This window comes from Carassius auratus, unplaced genomic scaffold, assembly GCF_003368295.1.
Source record: "Carassius auratus strain Wakin unplaced genomic scaffold, ASM336829v1 scaf_tig00017499, whole genome shotgun sequence".
In the NCBI taxonomy this organism is placed as follows: domain Eukaryota; kingdom Metazoa; phylum Chordata; class Actinopteri; order Cypriniformes; family Cyprinidae; genus Carassius; species Carassius auratus.
Window position 1 is genome coordinate 442,100 of NW_020524791.1, and position 22,785 is coordinate 464,884.

Below are 22,785 nucleotides of genomic sequence, written 5' to 3' on the forward strand. Positions count from 1 at the left end.
ATGTAAGAGAAAGTCATGGCATATTCTGCCTAAGTCACTTTTATTGGTTAGGCAATTGATGATGGATCTTTTTCTTTTTGCATACTTGTTCACACATCTGGTTGAATGTACTGTTATAATATCAATAAAAAATAACAATGTGATTTCTAAAAAAAGTTTTTTTCTTGTTTACCAAAAACATTGAAATATAACTTTTATCAATTATGATATGAGACTAACGATAATATATATATTTATATATACAAAAGAGTTAAATGCACAGTCAGAATTCCTCAGTGTTCTCTTGTTCATTTTACTTAACAACAAACACATGCAACCACAACAGGCATAAGCTTATTTGAAGGCAAAATATAAAACAATATTGCAACCTGGAGAAAAAAAGAAGAAGAAAAAAAAAAAACTTGAAAAAAACTTTAGGCTAGATTTAACCCCGAGTCACAATTTATAAAAAAGTTTAAGAATATTTGGCCTAATGTTTTCTATTTTACTAAACAACAAACACAATCATTCTATTATTGCATATCAATTCTAAACACTGTAAATATTCATCTCAGGCATCATCTTAATTTTGCTTTAATGTGAACATGATTAATGTTACCTAAGTCTGTAAAATATTTCAGGATACTTTAGAACCACGCTACAGGGCTTTTATTTTGAAACGCACTGTTGTAGGCGGGATATCTGCAATCTGTTTTGCATCTCATGAATAGGAGTTTCTACTAGTAATAATACAATTATAGAGCTCTGTAATTGGAATTGTTACTAGTAAGAATTGAATTAAAGAGCTCTCTAATTCAGTTTTTACTAGTAACAATTACAATTAGAGAGCTCTATAATTCAGTTTTTACTAGTAACAATTGAATTAGAGAGCTCTCTAGTGGAATTGCAGAGCTCTGCAATTGGATTATTACTAGTAACAACTGAATTACAGAGCTCTGCAATTGTATTCTTACTAGTAATAAATGAATTGTAGAGCTCTCTAATTGGAATTGTTACTAGTAAAAATTGAATTATAGAGCTCTTTAATTCAGTTGTTACTAGTAAGAATACAATTGCAGAGCTCTATAATTCAATTAGAGAGCTCTACAATCATAATTGTTACTAGTAAAAATTGAATTATAGAGCTCTATAATTGTAATTGTTACTAGTAAAAATTAAATTATAGAGCTCTTTAATTGAATTGTTACTAGTAAAAATATAATTACGACGAGTAACGCTGGAACGTTTTTTTGCTGAAACGGCCTCCCATAGTCCTTACTAGTGAAAATGTAATTGTTGATATCAAGAATCGACGTCAGTACTAGTAACCATGTGATTACTGATATCAAAAATAAAGGTCTTTACTAGTAAGAATTGTATTTCTGATATGTGAAATCGGAATTTTAACTAGTAAGAAAGCAATTCTTGATATCAACAATTAAATTTGAATGGGAGCCTATGGTGACATTTAACTAGTGAAAATACAATTCCTGATATCAAGAATTAACATTGTTACTAGTGGAAACTGAATTGTTGATATCAAAAATAGCAATTGTTACTAGTAGAAATCTAATTCCTGATATCAAAAATTAACATTGTTACTAGTGGAAATTGAATTATTGATATCAAGAATTAACATTTTTACTAGTGAAAATTTAATTGTTGATATCAAAAATAGCAATTATTACTAGTAGAAATCTAGTTCCTGATATGAAGAATCAACATTTTAACTAGTGAAAATCTAATTGTTGATATCAAGAATTAACATTGTTACTAGTGACAATTAAATTGTTGATATCAAGAATTAAATGATATCAAGAATCGACGTCTGTACTAGTAACCACGTGATTACTGATATCAAAAATAAAGGAGATCATGAATATTAATGAGATTTTCCGACACCCCTCGTTCTAGCGTCATCATTGGCCAAAGATGGCAGAAGAACGTCCACGTGCAGAAACGGCGGCTCCTCCTTTATTTATTTGATTTGTTGTTTTGAAACTTGAAAATTATATTGAGGCTGGATTCATTTTTGTAAATCGATGCTGTTTCTTTTTTTTTTTTTGGCCACCAAGTCCTTCGGATAATTAAAAGGAAAAATGAACAAGGCATTCATTTAGTTTTAAAAATAACTTCATGTCGTTTGTTCAGGGTTTTATTTTTGGTTTTATTACACTTTCTTCTAATAGCCTATATCAAATAAAAAAAATACATCCAAAAATAAAAACAGGTAATAATGCATCATACAAATATTTTACTGGACTTTATTATTATTATTATTTGGAGTATCGTTGACATGAATGAGTCGTGTCCTAATAGGAATTATTTTTATATAACATGTTGTCCGGTTCTTGAAGCACCGGTGGACAAGAGGACTGGTAAATAAATTTACACTGTTATACAAGCTGTACACTTGTAGCAAAGTGTAATTTCTTCTGTAGATACTGTATATTTAATCAAGTTTGTTTTATTGGGGTAAATGATCTACAAGCATTTAACATATTTCTATGCACACTAATAACATTAAACTACTGTTGCTACACTACAGTTATACACATTTATTGCATTTATTTTCAATAAATAAATCCTTATAATCTTGCTCCCTCTAGTAGATAAACGTAATATCACAGCCATCATCTGCCACTTGAAATTGGCTGATAGTTTAGAATTTGATTTTGGCAGGGGCTATTTGAATACAATGAATTATATTTACACTAAGTGAAAATAGCATATTTTATTAGCAATAGATTGTATTTACCTTATTTGATAATATGAGTATTTTCTTACAGTAATAGTAGTTTGATGCTGTTTGTGTTGCTTATTGCAAGTAGTGACCAATATGTGCACCTCATTATTGTATTAGGCTACATTATAAAACAGTATAGGCTACAATAATAACATATTGAGAGTAAATTATAATTGTTATTTACAAATGATTAAATGGAAACCTTCCCTACAACTAGCCCTAGCCTTACACAATCTCCACGTTATTTTCCACTTTTCGATAATTTCGTTGAGTTTTATTGAAAATATATGCCTTTCGATGTGATAGGGGACGTGAAAAGGGTGAAGTAAAAAGCTCGGCAGAAGGCGGGATCGAACCCGGGTCTGTCGCCTCCAAAAGCAATTGCTTCGTGCTCTACCGTCTGCGCCACATTAACCGATAGGCTAATGATGTCTTTTTGCACTTTTGACAAACATTAACACTCGTTGATAAGCGGAGTTGAATATCCTCTGCCAAAATAAGATAAAAATAATTATTAAAAATAGCCTACAGGAGCATTTTATTTTCACGAGAGGGCAATCGAATGTGCCCATTCTCTGTTGGACTCTTTACCTTGTCGTCTATCCTCCATAAACATTCATAAAGGGTTGGACTCGTCATCAAATTATGCACATATCCAAAAAGGGGTTCATTGATATGTTCATTTTACTAGTGAAAATGCAATTTTAACATGTAAGAATTAAGTTACTGATATCAAGAATTAAGTGTATTACTAGTTGTAATTTCATTGTTGATATGATGAACTTATTTCTGCGAGTGATGACGTCATTGTTGATATCAAGAACACGTGTTGTTACTAGTGGAAATGTAATTGTTGATATCAAGAATTCAATTATTGATATCAACAATTAAATTGTTGTTATCAAGAATTAAATTGTTGATATCAACAATTCACATGTTTAAATGTTAAAACGGCGCCAAAACTATTACAGATATCAAAATGCATTTGTTACTAGTTACAATTCTAAATTCACATATCAGCTTTGTATTTCTTACTAGTAAAAATATAATTTTTGATATCAACAATGACATTTTTACTAGTAAAAATGTGAATTCTTGATATCAACAATTTAGTTGTTACTAGTTGAAATGTTAATTCTTGATATCAAAAATGTAATTGTTACTAGTGACACTGTTCATTTCTGATATCTGAAAATGTATTTCTGATATCAACAATTGGGAGGGTAATTTCTGATATCTAAAATGGCATTCTTACTAGTAACAATTACATTCATGATATCAGAAATGAACATTGGCACTAGTGACAATTAAATTGTTGATATCAAGAATTAAATTGTTGATATCAACAATTAAATTGTTGATATCAAGAATAGACGTCTTTACTAGTAACCATGTGATTACTGATATCAAAAATAAAGGTCTTTACTAGTAAGAATTGTATTTCTGATATGTGAAATCGGAATTTCAACTAGTAAGAAAGCAATTCTTGATATCAACAATTAAATTTGAATGGAAGCCTATGGTGACATTTAACTAGTGAAAATACAATTCCTGATATCAAGAATTAACATTGTTACTAGTGGAAATTGAATTGTTGATATCAAAAATAGCAATTGTTACTAGTAGAAATCTAATTCCTGATATCAAAAATTAACATTGTTACTAGTGAAAATGTAATTGTTGATATCAAAAATTCTAATTGTTACTAGTGGAAATGTAATTGTTGATATCAAGAATTAACATTGTTACTAGTAAAAATTGAATTGTTGATATCAAGAATACATATCCTGCGAATGAATAAAAGTTAATTTGGCTTGCCATACCCCTATTGATTTGAGCTTTTTGTTGCTTTCAGTACCAGTGTTTATTTCATATCATGTTACACCAGTATATTACCACACATCATCATCAATGTCACAATTATGCTCTTGTTTTATTTCTCCTTAGTTCATTTAACAGCACAGAAAGGCAAAGCACTGATGTTTGATGAACTGCTGCATGAGGCTGAGAGGGTTGAGCATTTCACAAAGTCTGGGCGGAAACAGGTGTGGAGTAGAGAACGGGGCGTCCTGACTGATCGACTCACCGAAAAGAATGGCCGTCCTGACCATTGAAACTTTAAATCTAGTGATGAAGGAACTTACACAGCTCAAACCTCGACAAGAGAAATCCTCGTCACCATGACGGTCACAGGTGAAAGATATTTGATCGAAGTGTAGAAATATTAAAGTGCCCCTATTATGGATTTTTTTTCTATTACCTTTCATGCAACACAGCTCTAAGTAAATGAAAACATCCTTCAAAGTTTGAAATCTGAAAGTGCACCGTGTATAAAGTTATTGTCTTGAGTTGATTCTGAATCATTGAAACGAGTTGTTTTTAAAACAAATCCCAAGCCGTTTCATGTTTCATTAGCATATTCCTCCACCCATTCCTCTTTTCACATTGGTCTGAATCAAAATACAAATTCATTCTTTGTCACTAGGGGGCGCTCTTGGAGCGGTAAAAATCGCAGTTTTTAACACTGCTTGATCAGGCATTACAGGCATGTAATTTTAATTATAAAAGTGGACAGATGAGATTTAATCATCATGATTTGAATCGCAAATTAATATTAAACGGTGTCACTGACCTTTCAACATTCTCTACAGAATCTATAGTGGTTTGCTCATACTGGTTGTTTTTGACTCTAGATGTGACCCTGGAGCACAATCGCGGGGTATGTTTACACATTTTTGAACAATTCAATTTTTTTATGTTTTTGTAATTAACTACACATTCTGCACAATTATATGTTTAAGAAGTGTAGTTAGTATGCTGCACTTTAAGAAAAATCTGTAAAATAGGCCACAATGTACAACTTAAGGGATAATGTCCTGGCAGAAGTTTACCAGTTTACTTAGATTTTAAAACTGATAAAAAAATACAGTAATAAATACAAAGTAATTATCATAAATGAACAATTATTATTGCACAGTTGCATCTAGCAACGTCGTGATGTGTGTACTGCTAGATGCCTTTAATTTCTTCTTTTTGTGTAATTTAGACGTGATTTTTAAATGTAAAAAATGGCTTCATTTGTGGCTAAGTGCTATCTGAAAGAAAAAGATGCTAAATCTAGCAACAGATACCACAATAATGTTTATTTATAATTTTGTTGATCTCTCTAATTTATGTGTATTCTGTAGATTTGAGGAAGAGACCTTTCTTCATTTATTCTTCCATTGCAATCAGGTTAAATCTCTTTCTATCTGCTATAATAAAAAGTGATCTAAGTCATTTGTTGAAAGATATATTTCTTTACTTTCAATTATTAATAATTTTCTCATGTGGACTGACTATATGTAAACGTATTTTATATGAAATATCATATTGAGGTCAGTACTAAATTAACAATAACATGCATTTTGTATGATTCCTCTTTTTTTGTTAATTAACATTTTGCAGGTTCTGCAAAGGGGATGTAAACTTTTGACTGATGTACAGAATGATATATTATTCAGTATATTATTACGAGTATTAAATGGAAATATTGTCTGATTTAATTCATTTAACAAAAATTAAAAATAATGAAATATGTCAAAGCGCATTACTGCAGCCTCTGTGTTGAGGTAATGTTTTTTTTTTTTTTCCCGGAAGCAAGCACTGTTTGAAAATAAAATTCAGTGTCAAAGTTCATTATAAAATATGTTATAATTTCCCCATCATATTATGTTGCACATATGGTTTTATGCAGTAAATCAAGTGTGCAGCAACACTTGTACTAATATAGAGTCTATTCTTCAATGTTTTTTACTGCTCTGAAATGAAAGAGGAAGACTTCGCGTTTCAGTGTATCTCTGCTCTGTGACGCACGCGCCTGCTGCGGTTCTTCTTCTTCTTCTTCGTCTTCTTCTTCTTTGGTGTTTGTTCACTGACTGGTGCATCACCGACTGGAATACGTTTATGAATCAGGATTTTGCTTTTTGGGCAAAAATAAACCCTAAAAACCAATGAAAGCATAAACAAACTAGAAATGAAAACAAACCGAATAAAAAAAATCAAAAAGACTAACGTTATATTATTTTATATAAGTCGATATAGAAGTTTTCTTCTTTAGATTTGATTGGTGGCTGATTTTAAAGGCGCATTATCGCCACACACCAGACTGAAGTGATAAACAAGGAAATTAATTATATTATGTCCATCAATCCTGTATTTTTTCGGTAAAAATGATTGTGCCAACACAACTTTTACCTTAATATTATAAAGATGTCGACCCGTGTCGTTTATATCTCAGTGCTGTTGCCATTTATCAGACATTCAAGACATTATAATACTATTCCCCTCAGTTCTACTAAATAGGACATTTAAATCCACAGTTTGTAGTTTCAATATCAATATATCCATCGTATCATCAGTTTCATTTTCCTTGTCTCCATGAACACGAATCCAAACAAACAGAGCCTGCTGAGTTTCACATCAGTCACGTGACGCTGTCGTGGAAACAGGTGTTTCCTTCAAAATAAAAGTCAGAGTGTTTCATAAGTTAATCATTACATTAATTTGTGGATTATTAAATAAATAAGTATCATACAATATTACGTTAATCTTCTCAGAGCTCAGTCTGCTTTGAATAAACTTCCAATAGAGGACTAAAATGATCAAATACTCCCAGACTCTCAACACACTCCCCTTTGTGTCTGTGTGTGTTTTTAGTTTTGTTTCTACTTAAATGTGTACTTACTCTCACTATATATGCTGTGGCCTTACGACAGTTGTCACATGAAGACAAGACACACGACCATGTAAGTGTTCATGCTTCTTAATAGGCTATAAACATCTTAGTATAAATATAAAGCTTAAATATAAAGTTGTTTTGGGGTTCTATACCAATTTTGTTTCTTTGGAAACTTGTTTAGATGTAGTCTTTGTGTAGATTTGATGCTTAATTTATTTATTATTGCAATTATGATGGTGTTTATTAGTGCACTGTAAAATATATTGTTGGTTTATGTTAAAGTGGGTCATCTTGTTGTCTTAAAGTTAACACACAGAAAAAGACCGGTTTGATCAACAGAAGCTCCCCATTTGACAAAAAGTAAAAAGCTGGGATGAATCATAAAAGGTAATTTCTGGGAGTTTTAAAAATTATTTTCATGTGGTTATTAAATAATAATTTGCTTTAAAGGATCATTTTAATCCTTGTTGGTCTATTTAAAAAAAAATATATATATTTCCACAGAGATGAATAGATTGATTTGAACTGAATTGTATCCTGATGAGAAAAATGAATCTTAATTCACTGTGAACACACTGATTTAATTCGATGTCTTCTATGATTTGTTGATGGGTCTTTAGTCAAACTAGTTTACGTGACGTTTGAGTGTTATGTTGGATATGTAAAAGAGTTTATAGAAGTTATTATGCTGAAGAGAACATATGTTGACAATGTAAACGTTGTAGCAGTCCTAGAATTAATTTATTTTCTTCTTATTTATTAATTATTTTACATTTACATTTAATCATTTATCCTCTTCATTCAATATCAATAGCCAGGCTATATCCAGCACAGCAGTTGTTCATGTTAAACGTAACTCTTTTAGCATGCAAATATAACAAACAAGTCACAATGACGTGATTAGTGCTCAATGAATCCACCCACAATGTAATCTCAAGCTCCTGTAAGCACGAACACGTCAGCGTAACACAGTCTTTTAGATGGAAACAACTATCATACAGGATCAACATGTGTCAAACATTCAGATAAAGTGAAAGATATTAGTCTCATGAAAGTATTAACCTGTATCTGTCAAATGAAGCAGCTCTTGTGTTCTCCACAGGTTCAACGGCTTCTGTTTTCTGCTCCTTTGGAGCCTTTACAAAAACTGCGGTCAGTATACAACCATTTTTGTTTGCATATTTTGTTTCCATTCTTGGTATTCAGTGTCAGAGTTATTTCTCAGTTTCGTCACTCAGTCTTTGTTTGACATTCTTTAGCAAATTGTCATCACACACTCTTTATTCATTCAGGAACTGAACTTGTACATCTTCTACAGCTTTATTCTACTGTCATCAACATCTGTAATGTCAAAACAGGCCACTACTGATATCATTGGCTCCCGAATGCCTTTATTTGTATATATATTTTAATCCAGTTGACTAAAATACCTCTGTTAGAACATTTTCTGATGACAATTACAGAGAATAGAGAGAAAGACCACATGTTCTCTTCAGCACTGAATGCATATTATACTGTTTTTTCGCAGAAACCTCCCCTACACTTAAAGTGGGGATAAAAGGAGGCAACGTCACCCTGCCATGTCAGTATGAAGGCAGTGAGATTGCTAATATGAGTTTAATCGGTGGGTCAGAAAGCATCGGCGTCTGTCAGACTGAAGTGTGCAGCTGTAGAGTCTGTAAGATAGGAGCCTGTGACGTCTTCATCAAGGATCTGAGCTTCAGGGACGCTGGGAAATACACTTTGAGTGTCTATCATCAGACAGAGCTGGAGCCACACATCAGGACGTACCAGCTTTGTGTCAATGGTACGGTCAAAACTGGTCAATTTATCAGCATCTAGTCTGGTTTTCTTTTAGTAACTGTGTTGATGTTGCATCTAAGAGACCCTGAATGGATATGGGTTTTCCTATCGCTGATTTTTTATGATTATATTAGTCCCTCAAGTCCTATATATTTGCTCATGGCTTCGATTGATTGTAATTATGATTCATGTCTACAGGTGAGGTTTCTGTGAAAATGGGCGAGGAGCTGGAGTTGGATGTTCTGGTGTCAAACGCTGATAAAGTGCAGCATCAGAGCAGAAGAAGCACAGAGTGGAAGAAGATCTGGAGCAGAACTGAAGGAGTTCAGAGCGAACGGATCACCTTCAGAGATGGAAACCTGATCATTAATGAGTTTACATTCAGAGACAAAGGATCATATGTAGTTCTGGACCCTGATGGAAAGATCTTGATCATGGTGAAAGTCAGAGGTGAGAGGAATTTATTCATCATGAGCTGAACAGCAAACTGATGCTAAACCGTGACTGATCTTTCAATATCATCTACAGCTGAAAAACTGAACCGACGGGAACTGATGACACAAGACCACGGAGTAAGTAAAACACAAGGCATTGAGAGCTTTACTAATGTTTTAAAAGTAACATAAGTAATATCTGTGCTCTCTTCCCATGCAGGTTTCCTCCTTCGCCCATACGGAAATGTAATATATGTACACAATTATACATATATTAAATATATCCACATAGAAAGGGAAAACATATATGTACATATATATCTGCCCATATATAAAACCTATTAGAAAATGGAACAATTTCATATACTGACATATAAAACTAGCCCATATATTTTATGTATGTAGTGTTTTTTTATATATGTCACATATATAATTTTCAATATACATGACATATATTTCTTTGTATATATGTTCAATATACAAACTAAACATATATGCATAGCATATTGCTTACATATATGTGACATATATATGTCCCTTATATATGTTTTTATATAGTCTTAGTCTATATTTTACATTTAAAATGAAATATCTATATATATATATATAAAATATAATTTTGATTAATGTATATGCAATATATAAATTAAATATAAAAACATTGTGTGCACATTTTAAATGATATGTTCTTATATTATGTATATTACTTGCAAAATATCTTGAATTAATGCATGATATAAACTAAACAAATGTAAAAAAAAAAAAAAATGATTTCATTAATTTCGTACATATTTTTAAATATAGGTTATGGATATGTACTTACAAACATGTAATGCAATGAACATGACATGCCTTAGCTTCAAAATCCTCTACACTTTCATGCAGTCGAGAAGGTGCTGTCTCACCTAACTGCTGTACATGCCTCTGTAACTGTTTCACTAGTTCACGCTTACATATAATTAGCTGAGGTATGGTATGCGTATTTGGCGTGCTGTCCGGGGAAGGGCTCCGAGCTCGGGAATTGCCCGAAGCTAGAGTACCCCCCCTTCCCCGTATATTGTAAAGTGAACTTGAAGTGAGGAGATGGGGTGGAGGAGGGATGCTGATAAACCGTCAATGGATAGAGGTAAGTCAGCGATATTTATACTGTGGGATTGATTACTTGATTGTGGTCCACCTGTGATGATTAGGCTAAGTATCTGACGCGCTCCTCCCGAATCTTCATAGATAATTACATTTAATTTTTTTATATATATATATATATATAATGTCTGGCATCAGTGACATCAGTTTTTGCAGCTCTGCCAAACTTTGATGAAAGCACCAAAAGTTTATTTTCTTTGAATGCTAGTGGAGAACCCAGGTTTACATAGCTGCATAAGTTAGAGAAATGTGTTTAAATTAAGAACCCCTAGATTTTTGAAGACAAACACACACTCAAAAAAAATTACTCTTTAAACTTACTCAAGTCAAATATGGACAGTGGTTCCACACAACCAAATTGTGTTTTGATAACATTAATGGAATTCTTTGAATCTATGCAAACTCCTTGTGTTGTGACAGCACAACTGAATGAGGTAGAATCTATGTGAAATAGTAATGTCCAACCAACTCAATTTATTCACTTTGCTTCAACTTAAACCAGTTAAGTTAACTCAACATGTTTTGGTTTATTACAATCTAGCCAAATTTGTTTCACTCTATCAACATAAGGAGGTTTGTTTCAAACTACTCATTTCAATTATGGACAGTGGTGCCACACAATTAGTTCTAGTTACTTTAACACAATATTTTCTATTTAAAGTTACTCCCTTCAACAAAGCATTTTTGTGTGATTTGTCTTGTAATGAGACAAAAGACAAGATGTCACAAATGATCAAAGTGTATTTGTTAAACAAGCAATACATAATCACACACAGTAAAATACAGTTTAAACCACATTACAAAATTACACAAAATAGCAAATAAAATTCTAATTGGCATTCATGGGCAACCAATCAAACCTTATTCCAGGAACAGGAACTGGCTCCAGAAATAACTTCTTCAGTATTCCAAATGTGTACCTGAATTCAGGAGGGTTGCTCAAGTTCAGTCCATAAATCAGTCCCAGCAAAAATGGATTTGTGGCACTGTTCGTTTTACACACATATGTTTTGTTAAAACAACACAAATATATTTAGTTTTCCGCCAAAACACAATTGTATTGTGTTTAATCAACTTAAACTGTTTAATTTTAAATTTTACTTAATTATAAATCGTTAAACTAACGTAAAGGGTTTCATTTCGTAATTCAAAAAAAACCGGAAGTGACGATTTCCAACGCATTTGATGACGGTGCGGAGGGGAGCAAGAGGTACCAGTCAGGTAAAACAATCTAAAGTTTTTCTTGTGTTAAGTCAAAGTCTTTAATTTCTCTTAGAGTTTCTGTTTTGGGGTGCTTTTGTTTTGCAGTCTAGTATTGTGTAATCGGTTTATTGCACCGTTAATAGATGCTTTTGAGCGGTTGGGAGATGTGAAAGCGCACGACTCTCTGTAATGTATTTACTTTAGTATATATATATATACACACTAGGGCTGAAACAATTACCCGACATTATCGACAACGTCGACGATAAAAATAAAATTGTCGGCAAATGTTTTTGAGTAACGTTAGTGGTTTGATCTCGTATCTGCCTAATTTGAATGCCTGCAATAATGCAGTTTGATCAGTGTGGCGCTGTAGCGCAAGATTGTAATACACTCTCCTGATTCAATTCAAAAGAAGAAGATAGCACTTCAGTTTGAGGCAAACCGATCCGATCCGAACCTTGGATGAATATGTAAATATATACTGCACGCCTTCCTCTCAATAACTGCATAAACACAACAAAAAACTGACCGCGATGTAAAAGCTCTTAATAACACATTTGATTACAGCGATGTGGATGTTTGCACGAACTCTGAGGTTCTCCAGGCACCTCAGTAAAGAAAAGTCCAGTCACGTTTATTTATATAACAGTCCTTTATACAATCGATAGCTTTTCAATATTAAACATGAAAATACAGAGTCAGTGTCGCTAGAATTATAACTTGATTTCCTGTTATAAAGGAGCTCTCCAGTGTGGAACTAGCTAATAATAAAATCATTTTATTAGTGGGGGAAATATTTCATTAAAGTTTTAGTTCTGCGCTAGATCAAACCAAACTGTTTTGATTATCATATCCCAATAAGGTATTTTAAGAGAGATTGTATTTATTAGTGAAATGTTTATTCAAAAATAAAACGTCCTATCACTTACCTTTACTTTATATTATACATATGGCTTACAATAAGAGATGTTAAGAGACAGAATGATTCGTCATTCAGCTACTTCCTCATATAACTAATCAAATGGCGAATAGGAGTTTCTCTCTTATCTCATTTTGTGTCCCAAATATATTTGTATAAATTGATTGTATTAGTAATACATAATGACTTTCAAAAGTGGAAGTAATTACCTTTATTTGTTATAATATGTATATTTTAACTAATTGCAAAAGATAAATAATCAATAAATGTCTAACCATGAGATGTCGACCGAGTTTGGAGATCCCTGGCTTAGCACAGTGAAAGTATTTGAAGCTTTGTTTATGAACATGGCGGTGTGGTCATACAATGACTTTAAACCGGACACTACTCTGAGCTGTTCACATTATACAAATGCTCCAGATATGTAATCAGGTTCACCCTTTTGGAATGGTAAACATGACACTATTCATCACTCACACAAATAAATCACTTAATATTTTGATCATTGAATTGGTTTTTGCTGTTCAAATTTTTTTTTTTTTTTTGTAACACATTGCACTTCATGTGTTTACAGATTTGTGCAGAATTTGAGACATACAGAATTACCATAGGCCCATCAGAATCAACAATCTTTGCCAAACTTGATCCGGACTGCAAAACTTACGAAGATGTTTGCATACTGAAGAAGAGTCCTTGGACAAATACTGAAACCCTCTTGGTGCCCACTACACAGGTTAGAACAACTGCACTCAACACAACCTTGTATTAAAACATTATTCTCTCACTGGCCACTGGAAATTGACAAAAAAAGACAGATATAATAAGATAAGGTTTATTAATACAATAAATACAAAATATGTGGTATTACTATAAACTGATATATTTATTTTAATGCAAGGCAGGGCTGTCCAGACCTGATCTAAGAAAGCCAGTGTTCTGTGGAGTTCAGCTCTAACACACCTGCCTGGAACTTCAGGTAAGACTTTTTTGTTTTAAAATTCCCAAGAACCTTGATTAGCTGGTTCAGGTGTGTTTAAATGGCTAGATCACCCAAAAATAAACATGTCATTACTCACCCTCATGTCGTTTCAAACCCGTAAGACCATCATTCATCTTCAGAGCACAAATTATGATATTTTTTAGGGATGCCCCGATCATGATTTTTCATGGCCGATACCGATTTTTTTACAAGCAAACTGGACAAATTTTTTTTTTAATCTTTAAGCAACAAACAAGAAGGAAGGACAGTCTACAGTCTACAGTCCAATATTGAGGAAAAGCTCAATAAAGCGCCTTTCACACTGCGATTCCGGCAAATACAGGTCCCGTAACGACACGTGACATCAGGACGTGACGTGTAATGTACGAGTCGAAAACATTAGGCAGGTAATACTTTCACAGAATCTGGCGAACGATCTCGGTGTCACCGTGGAAAGTGAGGAACTAACTGATCTCTGCTTCATACAGTTTGCACTTTTTTTTTTTTCAGTGAATGTTGATCTTCCTTCAAAACAGCCACTAAAAGAGTCACACGATAACGTGCGTCATCACTTAGACACGGCATTAGATCTGGCTTTTGTTCACACAGCGCTTGTCCCGGGATTGAACCCAGTGTCACAGGTCGGAGCGGACCACAGATGTCGTGAGTCACGCCCCTTCCTAGTTTCCACCTCGAGGAGGTCCCAGGAATACCCCAATGACCAGACACACGAGAGACGGTAAGTAAATATTAAAACAAACTTTATTAAATTACTAAAAAAAGGGTATGAGGAAGGGAGGCTAAAATCCAACTCTCCAATTGGAGAGTAACAGTCTCGAGTCTCTTAGACTCCGTCGCGGGAGATCTCAGGTGAGTCCTTCACTCCTCTTTCCTTCTGGCTATGTGATGACAATCAGCTTATTCACAAGTGCCCCTTTGTTCTGGCTTGCAGGACGACTGTCCAGGACCCTCTCCTTTCCTGGACGTAACAGATACAAGTGGTGAGTATTGAGAGTTTGAATGCATGATGGATACCTGCTGCTACTCGTGGCGAACTCCGAGGCGGCCCAACGGGTTGGACTCCCGGTCGTCCAGATGCTGGTGGAGCTGCACAATGGCTGCCGGGATCCGACTGAAACCGTACTGGTAAGTGTACGAGGGGGGGGTTTCCACGGTTTCTGTATCCTGAGTGACGGGTCGACGTGCAGGTAGACGCTTCAAAGGGACCCGCTAGATCTGCACAAGAACATACAGGTAAGTATAACAGGACTGGACAAGGATGGTGGACAGAGGGGCCGCTGGCTCTTCACTCGGGGCACAGGTAAGTCTGTAGAAAAGACAACTGGGGCTTCACTTGGGCATACAGGCGAGTGTACAACACAATATGCTGGCTTTAGCTTTGGGCAATAGCTTACGGTGAATATACAGGGAAACAGGAAGTGATGTAACTCACAGACCTTTGAGGAAATAGACGTCAGGCGTTCCTTTTCTGAGGCTTCAACCAACTGCTGATAGGGATGCGGATCGAAAGCTGCTGCTGCGTTGGGCCGAACACGGCCTCCGCTGGTGTCACACACACAGGTAAGTTGTTTCACCCGGGGTGTGCTACACTGGGTGGGTCGAACGCTTCCCTCTTCTTTCTTCCAACCGACAGGGCAAGAGATCTAGACGGGGCGAACCTTTGAGGAACTCCACAGCAGGTAATAATACACGCACAGCTGATTTCCTCCTACAGCAGCCTACTCCTCACAGTTAATACTTCCCACTATATCCACACTGTTCTTACTTGAAATTGTTTCCCACCACCGTCACGTGGGGAAGAAGGGTCAGGATGTCATCGACGGCATATAATTGGAGATGTTTTCTTCGCCCGCCTCAGTACTCACTTCCTTCGCAGGATTTCGTCAGGCCTGAAAGGTGGTTGTTGACGACACAAACACAGCACAACACTGAAATTTTCAAGTGTATACACTCACAGCAAAGGACAAAGACTCACCCACTGCACTCCACACACTCTTGGTGAATTTGGGGTCAAAACCCCGTCTGACCAAAGACTCGTCCTGGAAATCGTGGAGACACTGATGCAACGAATATTCAAATTTTAATGTCGCCGCCACGACACCCCAACGTCTTCTCTCGCTCACTGGTCCCGGCTCACCCACAATCCTCCTCCACGGTGGGGCCGCTCACATACTGTGCCACAAACTCACAAAAAGGCTCACAGATAGTTCACTCTAGATGATTATGCTGCTGTACGATGGTTTAGGGTACTCACACCGTTACTAACACGAGGTCTCTTTTCCCTCTTCTTTCCAGCTCCTGGATACTTCTCCTGCTGCCACGTGACCTGTCGAAAGGGCCTCCTTCGGCGATACTTCCGGTGAGTCTTCCTGTTTTCAACCACTCAGAATTTGTTACACATGTCCATAGAGCATTTCACAGTTAGGTAGACATCCCAATATACTCAGCCCGGTTTCTGTTTCTGCCAAACCCTTGTCTCCGTCTTCGCCCAGCCAACAATATCCTCCGCCTTCTTTCCGCTGCACTCGCCCAAACACTCCAACTCACTCGCCGTATCGACTAGAATAAAAAAACTCCCCCTCCGCAGTTTCTGAGGCCCTCTTTATACTCCTCCTTCTCTTCACACTGCCCAATCCGCGATCGCCCCGCTCATCTATCCACCTGCGATCAATGAAACCCTGATTTCCTTTCCCGGAGTTCCCGGAAGTAACCGGTGTTTGAGGATTATGGTCCGGGCGGAACCAATCTCCGTCACTTTTAGTTCCGCCCTTACAAAGTCACTCCGTGACACCAGGAATGTTACTAGGTCCCCGACCCGGGTTCAATGCTGGAATCAATCCCGGGGACATGTTTGCTTTCACACAGAAGTAATGTAGTCGGAGCACGCGGGCGCACTTCCGGAAAAATCGGCCGAAAAAAATTCCAAAGACCGGCCGATTACCAATCGCATATTTTAAGCAAAAACTGTCCAGTTAACGATTTATGGCCGGTCAATTGGTGCATCCCTAATACTTTTATGAAAATGCGAGAGATTTCTGAACCTCCATAAAGGCTGCAATGCAACTGAAATGTTCCCAGAGTCATAGTAAGGACATCAGTAAAACAGTCCATGTGGCATCAATGCTTCAGCCACACTTTTACAAAGGTACAAGAATACATTTTGTGCAAAGAAAACAAAAATAGCGACTTTATTCAACAATTCTTCTCCAAATCACATATGCCGCCATTATGAAGAGTAACAAGAGGCATGAAAATTGCTTTCCTCTGCGTGTAATCAAGGCTCAGTGCATGCATGTTGTAGGTCAGCAGCACCATGCGCATTAATTATTTACGTGCTGTTGATAATGGTGGAAGATGCGATTTGGAGAAGAATTGTTGAATAAAGTCGCTGTTTTGGTTTTGTTTGCACAAAAAAGTATTTTTGTTTACTTTGTAAAATTATGGTTGAACCACTGGTGTCACATGACTGTTTTACTGATGTCCTTACTATGTTTCTGGGTCTGGGAACATTCCAGTTCTGTTGCTTACCGTACAGGCTCCAGATGTGTGTACCATTTTCCACTGTAATGTTTGTTAGAATCCCATCTTGACCGCTTGCCTGTATTTCCCATAAGAAGATGAATGACTGACTTTTTTTTCATGTAATTTTAGAAGAAAAAAAAACAAAGTCTAAATTTTGTTGTTTTCATCTTCAGACTAATGAAATTGAAGTATCCAATGAAGACCCTAGCAGTATGGAGTATATGGTGAGTTTTTTTTTTCAAGGTTAATAAATGAATTGTTAAAGTTAATACACAAGAATTTGAGTTCTCCATGCTTTTAAATACTTCTAGGATACAGAGGTTGCCAGCAATCAGGAGGTGATCCAGAAGACTCGTGGGAATCTATTTGAAGCTGCATCATTGAAGACAGTCCAGCAGATGTTGGAGTTTTAAAGGATAAAGTTCTTCAGGACCTATAGCAGTTTACAGTCTGCAAAACCATGTTGCTGGGACTGATATATGGACTGAACTTGAGCAACCCTCCTGAATTCAGGTACACATTTGGAATACTGAAGAAGTTATTTCTGGAGCCAGTTCCTGTTCCTGGAATAAGGTTTGATTGGTTGCCCATGAATGCCAATTAGAATTTTATTTGCTATTTTGTGTGATTTTGTAATGTGGTTTAAACTGTATTTTACTGTGTGTAATTATTTATTGCTTAACAAATACACTTTGATCATTTGTGACATATTGTCTTTTGTCTCATTACAAGACAAATCACACAAAAAATGCTTTGTTGAAGGGAGTAACTTTAAATAGAAAATATTGTGTTAAAGTAACTAGAACTAATTGTGTGGAACCACTGTCCATAATTGAAATGAGTAATTTGAAAGAAACCTCCTTATGTTGATAGAGTGAAACAAATTTGGCTAGATTGTAATAAACCAAAACATGTTGAGTTAACTTAACTGGTTTAAGTTGAAGCAAAGTGAATAAATTGAGTTGGTTGGACATTACTATTTCACATAGATTCTACCTCATTCAGTTGTGCTGTCACAACACAAGGAGTTTGCATAGATTCAAAGAATTCCATTAATGTTATCGAAACACAATTTGGTTGTGTGGAACCACTGTCCATAATTGACTTAAGTAAGTTTAAAGAGTAATTTTTTTGAGTGCAGATTACAAACCACCTAACTCTGTGCCCCCCTCCAGCTCTGCCTCCCTCCCAGACGAGCTCAATCACTTTTATGCTCGCTTTGATAAAAATAATAAGGAGATCTCACTCAAAGCTGAGCATCAACCCAGTGAACTGCCTCTCACACTCTCCACATCAGATGTTTACTCCACTCTGCGTAAAGTGAATGGACAGAAAGCAGCTGGCCCTGACGGAATACCTGGTCGTGTGCTTAAAGCCTGTGCGGAGCAGCTGGCAGAGGTCTTCACGGACATTTTCAATCTGTCCCTGGCCCAAACAACTGTCCCCACTTGCTTCAAAACCTCCACCATCGTGCCTGTACTGAAGCACTCCACTGCCTCGGTCCCTAACGACTTCCGTCCTGTTGCACTCACCCCCATCATTGCCAAGTGCTTTGAGAAACTGGTCGCATCCCACTTAAAATCCTGTCTCCCTGCTACATTAGACCCATTCCAATTTGCCTATCGCAACAATAGGTCAACTGAGGACGCCATCTCAACAGCACTTCACTCTGCCCTCACCCACCTGGACAGTCAGAACACACATGTGAGATTGCTGTTCATAGATTTCAGTTCTGCATTTAATACGGTAATCCTCTCCAAGCTGATCTCCAAGCTCAGCCATCTTGGAATCAGCACACCCATCTGCAACTGGATTCTAGATTTTCTGACTAACAGACCTCAGTCTGTTAAGTTAGATAACCTCTCCTCCTCCATCATCACCCTGAACACTGGAGTGCCACAAGGCTGCGTACTTAGCCCTCTCCTGTACTCCCTATTCACCCATGACTGTGTTCCTGTTTATGGCTCCAACACCATAATCAAATTCGCAGATGACACCACGGTGGTAGGTCTGATCAAGGATGACGATGAGTCAGCCTACAGGGATGAGGTGCAGCACCTGGCTGTGTGGTGTGCCACCAACAATCTAGAACTAAACACCCAGAAGACTAAGGAGATCATTGTGGACTTCAGGCGGATTAGGAATCATGCACACACACCCATCTACATCAACGGAGCTGTAGTGGAGCGTGTGTCGAGTTTCAAGTTCCTTGGCATCCACATCTCAGATGACCTCACCTGGTCCCTAAACACCTCCACCCTGGTCAAAAAGGCTCAGCAGCGCCTTTACTTCTTACGGAGCCTTAAAAAAGTTCACCTCAGTCCTAGGACCCTTTCTGAATTCTACCGCTGTACCATTGAGAGCATACTCACAAACTGCATCTCAGTGTGGTACAGCAATATCTCTGCATCTGACCGCAAAGCACTCCAGCGGGTGGTGAAAACTGCTCAACGGATCACCAGCACCCAGTTAACCTCCATCGAGAACATTTATCAGAAGCGCTGTCTGGGCAGGGCAAGAAACATCATCAAGGATGCCTCTCACCCTAACCATGGACTTTTCACCCTCCTTCCATCCGGTAGGCGTTACAGGAGCCTACGCTCTCGAACTAGTAGACTCAGGAAGAGCTTCTTTCCTGAGGCTGTGACACTCCTGAACGCCACACCACCAATCTAACCTGCACCTGCTCTTTTACTGCACTGGTCACAGTACTTTACATACATGTATTGCACTACTCATATTTTGCACAGACTGCACATGGTTAAATCCATTACACTATAAACTGTCTAAAGCTGTTACTGTACAAGCACAGTAAACTATTTCTACAAAAAATCATTGCACTACTGTTTTGCATATAATAAATTGTTAAACAATTATTTTGCACACTCATTCAACTATATTTATTACCACTGTTCTCAAGTTCCTGCTATTCATAATGTATATATAATCCTTCTTTGCTCTGTTCATAATGTACATACAATCCCTACATTACATTAATATTTATATTCTGTATATACTCTGATCAATATTGTATATAGCAACTCCACTGTACATTCTGTATATCATAAGCTTTACTTACTCTGCACTTTTATGTATATAAAACACTATATTCTTGCACTTCTGGTTAGATGCTAACTGCATTTCATTAGCTCTGTACTTGTACTCTGCATAATGACAATAAAGTTGAATCTAATCTAATCTAATCAGTATTCAATTCACTAATATTTATGTATAATACACACGCTTACTATTTCATGAAACTATCAAGTGCTACCACAGGCTTATTATGTGAAGTGTCTGATAAAATGGTGACAAGACTATTATAATACCGTTTTTTATAACTATGCATCATGAAAAAAACCTGCATTTATTTGATTAAAAATATAGAAAAAACTGTAATATTGTGAAATATTTTTCTATTTTTATATACTTTAAAATATCATTTATTTCTGTGATTCAAAGCTAAGGTTTCAGCATCATAACTCCAGTCTTCAGTACATGATCCTTCAGAAATCATTATAATATGCTGATTTATTATGTTGGAAACATTTGTGCTGCTTATTATTATTATTATTTCATTATTATTATTATTATTATTATTATTATTATTTAACAATAATATATATTTTTGGGGGTAAATTGATTAAAAAAAAATATAAAAAGAACAGCATTTTTTCAAAATAGAGATGTTTTCGAACTAAATCAATCTTTACTGTCACTGATTCTATCCATTTAACAAATCCTTCCTAAAACAAAAACTGACCTCAAATAGTCTATATTGTTACAAAAGTTAGATTTTAAATAAATGCTGTTCTTTTTAAACTTTTAATTCATCAAAGAATCCTGAAAAAAAATAATCAAAATGAATTAAATCAAGTTTCCAACATTGATAAATCAGCATGGCATAAAATATATTTTTAAAAGTGTATTACATTTTTTTATCAAATACATGCAGGCTTGATGACCATAAGTGATTTCTTGCAAAAAGATAAAATAGTAATGTGTAAAAAATGCTATTATTACAAATGCGTTACAAAGGGCGCTAAAATACATTGCGTCAAACCAACTGAACAACATTAATTTGGAAAACAGTGTGTCAATAATGCAGAATGATAGTTAAAGGCAGTTCATCATTGAATTCAGTGATGTCATCTCTGTTCAGTTAAATAGTGTCTGTGCATTCATTTGCAATCAAGTCAATGATATCACTGTAGATGAAGTGACCCCAACTAAGCAAGCCAGAGGCAACAGAAGAATCATCTGTTTCCTGTGGTCTTGTCCTGGTGCTCCTCTGAGACAAGGTCTTTACAGGGGATCTGTATCTGGGGCTCTAGTTGTCCTGGTCTCCGCTGTCTTTCAGGGCTGTAGAGGTCCTTTCTAGGTGCTGATCCACCATCTGGTCTGGATACGTACTGGATCCGGGCGACTGCAGTGACCCTCTGATCTGGACACAGACTGGATCTGGTGGCCACGGTGACCTCGGAACAAGAGAGAAACAGACAAATATTAGCGTAGATACCATTCTTCTAATGATGTAGCAAGTACATCGGGTGTTATGGGAAGTGTTTCCGGTTCCGGTTTACCTAATTAATGCAGCCTAAAAATCCTTCAACAGATTTGGATATTAAAAGCATATTAGTATGTTATGTGTAAGCCAGGTTAAAGAGATGGGTCTTTAATCTAGATTTAAACTGCAAGAATGTGTCTGCCTCCCGAACAATGTTATGTAGGTTATTCCAGAGTTTAGGCGCCAAATAGGAAAAGGATCTGCCGCCCGCAGTAGATTTTGATATTCTAGGTATTATCAAATTGCCTGAGTTTTGAGAACGTAGCGGACGTAGAGGAGTATAATGTAAAAGGAGCTCATTCAAATACTGAGGTGCTAAACCATTCAGGGCTTTATAAGTAATAAGCAATATTGTACTATTTAGAGGTAGTACAAACCGTCTAGAATAGTGAAAGCTAGTGTAACACTGTGGTTTAATGTAAAAAAAAAAAAAAAAAATCCCTTTTCTTCGGTGGTGCATCGCCCTAATGGAGAAACCACCACTGTCAGAAACAAATTGTGCGCTTAATAACTTCAACGGGCCACGAACAATGTAACCAAAAACGAGCTCCGCAGGGCTGTAACCTAACGACTCTTCAACGGTTTCTCTTATCACAAATAAGAGCAAAGAAAGATCATCAGCCCAATCCTTACCAGACTCAGCACAGCATCATTGATTTGAGCATCTGGTGAAATAGTTTGAGCGCTCCCTGTGGATGATATGTGCTTGACACTAAGAGACTCACAGAAATTCCATTTAACAATAG

General features: G+C 36.2%; 2 long non-coding RNA genes across 2 annotated transcripts in view; both read left to right on the top strand.

Annotated features, from left to right (window-relative positions):
- The window catches only part of LOC113075708 (uncharacterized), a 60,223-nt gene extending 54,574 nt beyond the window's left edge, over positions 1-5,649 (top strand). The window contains exon 2 of the long non-coding RNA XR_003281021.1: positions 4,673-5,649. This is a non-coding gene — a long non-coding RNA (uncharacterized LOC113075708). The remainder of the gene's footprint in view (positions 1-4,672) is intronic.
- A 2,049-nt stretch (positions 5,650-7,698) lies between these two features.
- Positions 7,699-8,985, top strand: LOC113075710 (uncharacterized). Its single transcript, XR_003281023.1, has 3 exons — positions 7,699-7,832; positions 8,548-8,597; positions 8,974-8,985. It is a non-coding gene; the product is annotated as an uncharacterized LOC113075710 (long non-coding RNA).
- Positions 8,986-22,785: the final 13,800 nt, after the last annotated feature.